General features: G+C 37.8%; 1 pseudogene; it reads left to right on the top strand.

Moving 5' to 3' along the window:
* Positions 1–834: 834 nt before the first annotated feature.
* Positions 835–9,684, top strand: part of LOC150048723 (nucleophosmin pseudogene) — a 102,353-nt pseudogene continuing 93,503 nt past the window's right edge.

Here is a 9,684-nt window from a genome sequence, read left to right as displayed (position 1 = left end):
AATAAGGTCATCCATCCTACCCATCAGGGGTCTCTTCTCACGATCTGATTGCCTCTTCAAACACCTCCTTTAATCATCCAAGGATCTAAGCACTGATATCTTCACTTTAAGGATTAAGATATACAACATAAGACATTTTTAGGAACACACATGCATTTAAACCATTTCTAGCGACATAGATGGTACCTAGAGCGATGACTCTGATGGAGAGAAGAATGTGCTGTTAATCTGCCAGTGTACAGAAAAAGAAATAAAGCCACAGTGAGAGGCATATAGATTCACAAAGCAGAATAGTATAGCCTCAAAGAGCAGAATCCTTTCATGTAAAGATGGAGTACACACAGCCTGGATGAGGGAGGATGGCATAATTCTTTGGTGGTTGTATAACAAGTATTGGGTATGCATGAGTTGAGGTGGTTGAATATATCTGCAAGTGATTTTTAATTTGAAATAGGAGCTGAAGTTTTAGAATTTTTTTTCTTGTTGTTATTGGTTAAAAGATGCAGTGACTGAAATTGGAAAGTCAGGAAGGAAACCCAAGTGCAGTAATTTGAGATGAAGAGACAAAGCACTGAAGTGAGAATCCACATGGTAGTGTTAGATGGGTGGACCATTGACACGCAGCAGAGAAGGTGGGCAAGCATCCTCCTTCATCCAAGGCGGCCATCTCAGCAGGTGCTTGTGTTGGTCCCTGCAGGGGCGGTTACCATTTCTGCATGGAGGGAGGCTGAGACACTGTGAATGTTGGGAAGTGTGGAGGTGTTGTATAGGGGAGGGTTCTGCCGTACTTGCATCTGGGTCATGTTTTCAGTTTATACATGTCGAGTGCAGGCGATGGGTTCTGGACTGTTCCTTGAGGATCTTGTAAAAGACTGCTGCAAAAGCCCCAGTGGAAGTGGAGGGCGCTTCTTGATGGAAGGCCACAGCGGAGGGAGTGGAGAGGAAGCTGCACGGGAGTGTTCAAGAGATGTCTGTAGAACTGGATGATGGGTGAGACTCAAGGGTTGAGCCGGGATCTGGCAAGGGGGGAGTAGATGGCTTCCTATTTCTGATTCTCTGAGCAGGCAGAGACTGGGCCCAAGTCATAAAATAAAGGGAACTGATTTTGGGAACTTGGTGAATGGAGGAAATACTTTTATTGTTGTTGTTGATTTTGAGATGCTTTTCGATTATCCCAAAGCAAAGTCAAGTAGTCATTTGGATAGTGCTATGGAGAGTGACCTAGATTTCACCTAATGAGTATCTGAGTCATAAAAATACAGTTGTATACTTAAACAATAGATACTGGAATAAGAAAGGGAAGGTCTAAGTAGATGAGGAGAAGTGCTGAAGATGGAGGTAAATGGAGGAAAGCAATGAAAAAAATCAGAGAAAAAAAAGTGACATGAAAAAGACCACTCCAGTGCTGGACATGGTAATTCTTATTTACAATCAGTTAGCCCAGTGGTTGGGAAGATAATAGTTTCAAGTCAGCCTGGGGGAATAAAAGTAATGAGGTCTCATGTCTACGAATAAGTGGGCATTGTGCACCATCAAAGTTTGAGGAGGGGATCGTGATCTAAAGTTCAGCTGGCAAATTCAAGACTCCACCGTGCGAGCTCAGTACTACCACCACCACACAGAAAAAAAAATCAGAACAGAAAATTGAACATTGGATTTGATAACATTAAGTTTTACTTTGACCTGACCCTGCACAAGTGTTGGAGAAATATATCACAATGAAAACACTCACAGTTACACAGTGATAAGGAGACTCAATAAACCCAAATCCAGATGGAGCTTAAATGTGAAATCTTTTAAAGCATTTAGAAAAAGATAAGAATGCATCATATCTTTTGAGTAAGGAAAAATTCCTTAGTCAAGAAGCAAGGCGTTTTAACGTTGGAGAAATAACTTAAAATTAACTTTGTTGGCTAAAATTTTTTGCTCATCATAAAGAAATTAAGCTGTCTGAGGAAGCTGAGATCTGAAGATCTTGGTTGGAACACCAAACAGGAAAATCTGTGAGACTTATCTCCAGTTAAACCACCAAAAAAACAGAAGTGGTGCTGTGGCTCAAAGTGGCAGAGCACTAGCTTTGAGGCAAAGAGATCAGGGATAGTGCCCGGGCTCCTAGTTCAAGCCCCACAAACAAAAATTAAAATAAAACTGGAAATTAAAAGTGCAGGTAGGTCTCGGAGTTTGGCCTAGTGGTAGAGTGCTTGCCTAGCATGCACGAAGACCTGGGTTTGATTCCTCGGTACCACATGCATAGAAAAAATCCAGAAGTGGTGCTGAGGCTCAAGTGGTAGATCTCTAGCCTTGAGAAGGTCCAAGGACAGTGCTCAGACCCTGAGCTCAAGCCCAGGACTGGCCAAAAAAAAAAAAAAATAAAAAGTCTGCAGGTAAATTGAAGACAGCATTTGCAATACGTTAAACTAGCAAGGATTAGTTGCTTTTTCTTTCTCCCTTTCCCCTTACCTTCCCCCTACATGTCACAAAGTCATGTATCAACCATAAAAAATAAGCTACCAAATTGAAAATAGACAAGTGACATGAGCAGATATGAGAAAAAAATGAGGAACACATGAAAGGGGTGTGTGTAGTCATTTCAGTAATCATGAAAATGCAAATTAACAGCATAATCATATACAATCATGGCTTTCAGATTGACAGATATCAAGACATATGACTGTATAAGTATTGGGAAGAATAGAAAACTGCATGAAAATTTATTCATGGGTAAAGAGATAATAAATCGGTACAATAACTACAGGAAACCATTTCTTCTGGGAAACCGTGGGCATTTGTATTCACTACAGTTGAATAATTGAAGTCTTTGATATATAGTGGTATTTCTGCACTGATCATTTCCTTACAAATGTATCAAATATCATATTGTCAGTTTTTCATTAATAGGAGATAGTCAGCCAATGCATGCCACATCTTTCAGATGGTTGGCTGTTAAAGGGAGAGAGAGCTCACATTTTCTGGGCATACCCTTCACATGTGGCCCCCTGAGTGGTACATGGCCCTCTTACTCTTGGCTTGTTTTTATTCTCTTGTAATATTTGTTCCCTGTTAATATGAATTAGTAGCTACTCTAGGTTTCTGAGCAGCCTCCTCCCATCTTTTTTTTTTCTCATATTGAACATAATCAGTGTTTGGACCTGCCTATAATATTTAAAAAATAGCTTCTATGTGGATGCTTGGCTTGCATTAAAAATACAACAAAAAGCACATTGACGATTATAATAATAGGTCCATTTACTGACTTATAGAGTTTTCTAGCTTCCTGGAAAACAACTCATTTTTGTTTAAGTTCTTGTGGAATGAGAAAAAGAAATAATCCTAGGTAAGGAGGATGCTGTTATTGATAGTTTTTATATGCAGCGTTCCAAATGTTTCTCAGAGATCACAGCTGTCTATAAGAAACTCCACAAAGGGAATTGCCAATATTACTTTTTATTTTTAGTAAATATACCATCCAGGTGGAATCAATGCCCCATTAAAAATGCTTTGGGGATTGAACCTGAGTCATCATGGTTTTTCTTTTCCAATCCATTTGTTTTTCTGGACAGACTGAGTGTGCTGTTGACTGAATGATTTTTAACCTTGACTCAAACTGACTGTCACATGCTATGCTTGTAGTTTCATCTCATCAACTACAGCGAGCAGAGTGAGAGCAACCCTAGATGTGGGAGCCTTTGAGGCTTCTCCTTATCAAAAAGCTTCAGTTACATCTACTGGCAACTGGGGGACAGGGCTGTATGTTACCTTCCAGTTTCAGAATTCCGCTGATACTTCAGAGTCAGCAGTGAGTAAATATCCCAAGGAAACAAACCTAAAGCACATGTCACAGAAGACAGACTCTAATGTCTCTGCTCATTGAAATCTTTATTATCTTCTTCAAAACTAGACCGCACATTCAATTTAATTGTATTTTATTGTCTGCATAATGTAGAGAGGGGTTAAGTTACATTCGTCAGGTAATGGGTACATTACTTCTTGAACTTTGATACCTTTTCTCATGTTTTTGTCCCCCTTTCCCTCCCTCATCTCCTCCCAATCATCTTTTTCCCCCTTCCCTTCTCTATTTCAAATAAACAAATAAATGTATATATAATATACCAAGTAACAAAGTCAGATATAGTAACCACATGAGGTTGTTCTTAGAATCAGTCTGGGAGGTAAGAAAAGGGCTAAACTGTCATCTCTGTTTTCAAGATGAAGAAGCTGATGCATACGGATACCAAAATGCCTCACATAGTTACAGGTCTAATAAATCATGGAGAAAGGGCTTGATCCCTGCTACATTTCTTTAAAATTTAGGATTCAATATTCTTCTTCAAACACTTTTTTTTCCAATTAGCATTGATTAGCTATACAGAGGGATTTCATTGGGCTATGTCCATCCATGCATACAATGAACTATGAACAGATTCACCCCCCTATCACATCACTCTCTCATTCCCTTCTCTAACCTTCAAAAACTAATCTTGCGGACATAAGTAAGGGATTCTTATCATGTTTAGTATCCTTGACCCTCTTGATTCGCTTTGGGCCCCTTTCCATTGGTGTTCATAGGCCAGACAGAATTTATTTCATATTCTTCACATCCATGTTTATTAAAACACACTGTGATTGTTCAAAATGGCTTCATCATGGTTAACTCTCATAAATACCATACTTTCTTTCAAAGAAACAGCATTATATGTCTTTTCAGACATGGTAAGAGTAAGTAAATCACTATATTTACGTATTTTAACAAGATGGCTTACCTTCCTTCCATCATATATCTATACTGCTATGTTCTGGGTTTATTAATCCCCAATATATTTTCTGGTGGTGTAACATCATTCTGTTTCGCTTTATAAGAGTAGCCTACAAGGTGGTCATTTATATATATTGCTCTGAGCTATTTTTTTTTAATTATAGGTTAAATTTCCCTGTGATGTGATTGTTAAAATGGACTATGTGGCTCTACAGTGGTACCAGTAATATGAATAAAGTGTATTTGTTACAGACTAAATTGGTACCCATCTTGGCTAGATACTTTAGAGGTGTTATCTAGGGTAATACTTAAAATAATTCCTTGTGGGTAAGTGCTATTATAGTCTTTCATCAATAGTAATGGTAATTTGTTAAAGTTCTACCAGTCTGTAAATGGGCTAAGCTTTGTGACACCTCTTATTCATAGCCTTGTGCTCTACTGTAGAACTTATATCCTCATGAACTAAAGTCTAGGAAAATAGTATCTGAAAAACCTAGAAAGCAGCACTTCATGGCACTCATTGCATTTGGAAATTAGAACTTTCTCTTTCACGTGAGAAGATTCAGGCTTTGAGTAAGATTGCTGGATAACAGCATTGTTGTAAAATGATATCAAGTAGTTACAGGATATTGCACAGGTAGTCTGGGTAATCTGACTCCAGTAAAATCAGCCTTTTCATCTATGATTCCTCACATAGAATGCTTTGTTTCAAGAATGATCCATTAAAGTTTAACTGTGAGGAACTCTTTTATGTAACAAGACCAAAGGTGAGCAATCGTGCGTACGACCAACTCACAGATCCAATGGTATCCCCGAAGTCAGCTGCTTGCCCTTTGGTTGCTTCTCAGCTTTACGTTCTTTCATGGTTATGTGTCCATTTACTAAGGAGGCCACACAATATAAGGGTAATGAAGTACAAGTCTTTCTTACCATACTTATCCCTTGATATGTATCTATGACATACAAATTCTCAGCTTAATTTTAATTTTGTTCTAAAATTTATGTGCCAGTGATTGCATATAGAAATTCCATTCTTGAATACTTATTTGTGAAACTTCATATTTGAAGTATGATGTAAAAAAATCAGTGTTAATAAAAATATATAATATAAAATATAATAAAAATACTTTTTTCAGAGGATTTTCTATAATTGCCTACAACCTTGTGATTTGTCCTCAGATGGTTACATAATAGAGAAAAGGTTGATATTGGAGTAGAATGGGAAACTATTTTTTTGGAAATTTTATTATTATGTGCACACAGAAGTTATAATTCCATAAGTCAGATGATGAGTACAGTGCATCTCTATCTCACTCCTTCCATCATTCTCCCCAGTTTTTCTCCCTCCCATCCATACCCTCAAGTTACATAGTTCAGTCTTTATTTAATGTACATCAAATATAATGACTACATTGATCACCCTTCCTCCCTCCATCCATGTGGCTCCCATTGCCCTTCCCCCAAACTTTTAACATACTCAACAACAATGCTGGCAGAGACAAAAACCAAAACTTCTACTTGTATTCTGTGTTTGTGGTGCCAAAGTTAGTATGCAAATCAGCTGTTCTTTAACTCCTTCCTCTTGCCTAACTGTCCTCATAAATGGTTCCGTATGACAGCATTTAGTATTTTGTCCTTCACAAATTGTAACTAGATATCTGTTGTCACAAATAATTCCTATTCTATCCATATTCAGTCACAAATGATTCCTTTATTTGAAGATACTATATGCCGATGCTTGTGTGCTCTGGTAGAGAAAATGACGCATAGGAAAAATAAAGCAAATACATACTTGGGCATCTAATGTTTGTGAAAGTCAGTGGTGAATGCTAAGTCTGTAGATCTCTACCTGTTATAGCTATTGACAAACATACAAAAATATCTTTATAGTATTGACTCCATCTCTAAAGTACTCAAGGTTATCTAGCTTATGAAGGGGCACCGTTACTGGCATGTGCTAGAACTTGGTTTCAACCCCTTCAACCCCCTCTCTCTCTCTCTCTCGTGTCTCCCTCTGTCTCTCTGTCTCTGTCTCTCTCCATCTCTCCCTATCTCTGTCTCTCTGTCTCTGTCTCCCTTTCTCTCTCTGTCTCCCTTTCTCTCTCTGTCTCCATTTCTCTCTCTGTCTCCCTGTCTCTGTCTGTCTGTCTGTCTGTCTGTCTGTCTGTCTGTCTGTCTCTGTCTGTCTCTCTCTCTCTCTCATACACACACACACACACACACACACACACACACACACACACACACCAAAAGGAAAATAGAAGTTAGATATAGCTTAGAGGTAGAGTATTATTTGATACTTATCACTCTAAACATATAACAGAAGAAAGTAGGAACACATAGGAACAAGTTGGAGGCACCTGCTCCTAGAACATGATCGCATCTTTAGTTTTACCAGTTGTTTGGATTCCTTGATTACAATATACCCAAATGATTTTTGTCTTGATGTTTTCCTTTGTGATCCAGGTTCTCGGTTCCCATTCTACCCATCATAGTTTTAGTCTACATCTCTGACTACCTTTAGCCTATTACACCATGCTTCATTTGTAGCTTTGGGCACCTAATCCCTGACTCCAACTCTGGTTCATGAGTTTCTTGTATGGATCTGAAAAGCCATGGATACTATCCATAAGCTTCTTCATGAATTAATGGTACCCAGAGCCTCTGTCTGTATGAACCACTCATGACATATCCTCGTAGGTCACACTTCCTGTCTCATTCTGTTTGTCTAGCCTTCCTGTTGTGGCCTGGCCTTTCTCACTTGATGGGAAGCTCAACACTGATGTCACAGGACAGTTGATTATGTGAGCCAGTTGTAGAAAGGAGTTGTAGAGAAAGGCAAGACTTGGTCTGTGTTAAAGCATGGAACCAACAAATGGATAAATAAATGGAGATACCTCAGACCCATAATCAAGACAGTATCTAAAAGTGAGAGAAGGGCCAGGAATTTGGCCTAGTGGTTGAGTGTTTGCCTAGTATGCACAAAGACCTGGATTCGATTCCTTAGTACCACATACATTGAAAAAAGCCAGAAGTGGTGCTGAGGCTCAAGTGGTAGAGCTCTAGCCTTGAGAAAAGTCCAAGGACAGGACTCAGGCACTGAGCTAAAGCCCAGGACCGGCAAAAAAATAAATAAATAAAAGTGAGAGAAAAGTAACTAGAAGGTTATGTGAAGAATAAGGAACCCAAGTCTAAATAAAACAGATATCTAGTTACAATTTGTGAAGGACAAAATACTAAATGCTGTCATACGGAACCATTTATGAGGATAGTTAGGCAAAAGGAAGGAGTTAAAGAACAGCTGATTTGCATACTAGCTTTGGCACCACAAACACAGAATACAAGTAGAAGTTTTGGTTTTTGTCTCTGCCAGCATCGTTGTTGAGTATATTAAAAGTTTGGGGGAAGGGCAATGGGAGCCACATGGATGGAGGGAGGAAGGGTGATTAAATATAGTCATTATATTTGATGTACTTTATATAAAGACTGAACTATGTAACTTGAGGGTAAGGATGGGAGGGAGAAAAACTGGGGAGAATGATGGAAGGAGTGAGATAGAGATGCACTGTACTCATCATCTGACTTATGGAATTATAACCTTTGTGTACACATAATAATATTTCAAGAAAACAGAATAGGAAAGCTCCTTTCTATTTCTTCTGGCAATGAGTACTCAGATATAACATGAACAATAAAAGCAAAAGCAGAGATGAAGGACTTTACTATGAAGAGAAACACAAGACTGCAAAGGCAGCCTGTGGATTCGGAGGAAATATTTCTTAACCATTTATACGATAAGATACAATTATGTAGAAAGGATTTTTTAAAGTTAAAAGCAAACTGTAAACTCTTTGACTTGCCAAGCACAATTCTCAATGCCCCTGCCTAAGGTTCATTCTCAGCGTCATCTCCTCTGGCTCTTCTTCCCTATCATTTTGACATAACCCAAGACAATTTGCTATTGTTCCACAGCCTAAGCATCCTACTTACGCCATACATTGGAATTCAATAAGTTTTTTTGTGTTTTATTTTTCAGCAAAGTTGATATAGAGGGGTTATAGTTACATAAGTAAGGTAATGAACCTTGTTAGAGTTTATTTATCCTTTACCCTTTCATTTCAAACACACCTGAACTATGACCAATAGAGAAAATGTTTGTTTTTCTAAAGACTCTATACACATAAGCTCCCAATTTTCCTCAGTAATTCAGAAAAAATTTTGAGTAACTTGTATTTTTACATTTCTTGGGCTCAAATCCTAGAATAGTTCATGTGTATTCTCTGGATATATTTGCAAATGGCATTCTAGTTGAGGTAATCATACATATAACATACAACACTATTACCTTCAAACTCAAAGCCTTAGCCTCATATGTAATATATGCAAAGAACTCATAACTGCTTGTTTAAATGAATAATTGTGGCATTCAAATATGTCTATGTACCTTCATTTGACTTTTTGTGTGGATTTTTTCTTAATACTATTTTCATTGCAAGCACAAGTCCCAAATACTGAGCACATGAATGAGTAAACACTTGTAAGGAAAGATTCTCATGCTAAGTTTCATGAACAGAACTGTGAAAATTATTTGATAACCAAAGAAAGATTTAGAAAAAAATGATTCCAAAGGACTATTAGTTTGTTACAAGAATTACTATTTATATAACACTTTATCTTTGCCTAAGGCCATGTAGATACATAGTAATAAACTAATGACCCCTTTTAACTGAAGCACATGAATATTGCCTGTGAACTTAGTGTAAGAGTAAATTATATGACAGCTGGGGAATATTGAGCAATGAATCTCATAAAACCAAAACAAGTTAAGGAATTTGAATGGATGGCATACAAAAATATGTTAATAGGACACCCTAACAAGCAATGGTTCACAGTCTAATTTTTGTCTCTTTTGAAACCTGAATACATCTACT

Source organism: Megascapheus bottae, chromosome 21 (genome assembly GCF_031878675.1).
Source record: "Megascapheus bottae isolate mThoBot1 chromosome 21, mThoBot2.hap1, whole genome shotgun sequence".
Classification (NCBI taxonomy): domain Eukaryota; kingdom Metazoa; phylum Chordata; class Mammalia; order Rodentia; family Geomyidae; genus Megascapheus; species Megascapheus bottae.
This window is presented reverse-complemented; position numbering and strand designations above follow the sequence as displayed.